This window comes from Apteryx rowi, unplaced genomic scaffold, assembly GCF_003343035.1.
Source record: "Apteryx rowi isolate R43461 unplaced genomic scaffold, aptRow1 scaffold_1589, whole genome shotgun sequence".
NCBI lineage: Eukaryota > Metazoa > Chordata > Aves > Apterygiformes > Apterygidae > Apteryx > Apteryx rowi.
In genome coordinates, this window is record NW_020447851.1 from 4,184 (window position 1) to 5,491 (window position 1,308).

Below are 1,308 nucleotides of genomic sequence, written 5' to 3' on the forward strand. Positions count from 1 at the left end.
CACGGCACTGCCCAGCCCCAGGGCCCCCAGCCGCCCGCTGCCCCACGGCCCACGGCCGCCCCCTCACCGCGGAAGGCGTAGACGCGGCCAGAGTCATCGGAGGCGAAGGCGTCGAAGGGGAGCTCGCTGCAGCGGTCGCCGGCGGCCGCCCGCGACTCRTTCCCGGGGCCGCTGTACCCGTGGCCTGCCGGAGAGCCGCAGCGCTGGGCACGGGGATCGGACCGGCCGGGGGTTTGGGGGGATTGTACCCACGGGGGACAGCCAGGGGCTGGAGGGGTCGGACCCCAGGGCAGCCAGCTGGGTCCCTGCTGCAGGGCCGGGGTCCCCTGGGCTGCTGTGGGGCTGGCAGCCCCGGCACGTGGGGCTCCCTGTGGGATGGAGTCCCTGGGATGGGACCCCAGGGTGCAGATCCCCAGGATGTGGGTCCCTGGGAGGGGGTCCTCAGGGTCCACGGTTCCGGGGTGGGCAATCTGGGGCAGGTTCCCCAGGACAGGTTCCCCAGGTGCAGGTCTCCAGGCTGCGTTCCCCTGGGATGCATCGCCAGGGTGCAAGTCCCCAGGATGCAGGTCCCTGGGATGCATCCTCAGGGTGCAAGTCCCTGGGATGCAGGTCCCTGGGATGGGTCCCCAGAGTGCAGGTCCCCAGGATGTGGGTCTTCGGAATGGGTCCCCAGGATATGGGTCCCCAGAGTGCACATCCCTGGGATATGGGTCTTTGGGACAAGTCCCTGGGATGTGGGTCCCTGGGATGCATCCTCAGGGTGCAAGTCCCCAGGATGTGGGTCTCTGGGATGGGTCTCCAGGGTGCAGGTCCCTGGGTTGTGGGTCTTTGGGACGGGTCCCCGGGATGTGGGTCCCTGGGATGCATCCTCAGGGCGCAGGTCCCCGGGATGTGGGTCCCTGGGACAGGTCCCCAGAGTGCAGGTCCCCGGGATATGGGTCTTTGGGACGGGTCCCCAGGATGTGGGTCCCTGGGATGCATCCTCAGGGCGCAGGTCCCAGGGATGTGGGTCCCCGGGATGGGCCCCCAGGGTGTGGGTCCCCGGGGTGGCGCCCAGGCCCTCACCTCGGCCGGGGCAGGGTACGAAGTAGTCGCGGACGTCGCGGGGGTAGCCGGGGGGCACCTCGCCGGTGACGGGGTCGAAGCGCTGGAAGCCGGTGCCCCGCAGGCAGTAGTAGCGCTCCAGCCAGCGCAGGGCGGCGGCGCAGGGCCCCACCGCGGGCCACGAGCGCTCCTTGGCCACCCGCAGCTCCAGGTCGAAGGAGTACACCGTGTCCCCTGCGCGCGCGCGGACGGCACGGCACGGCA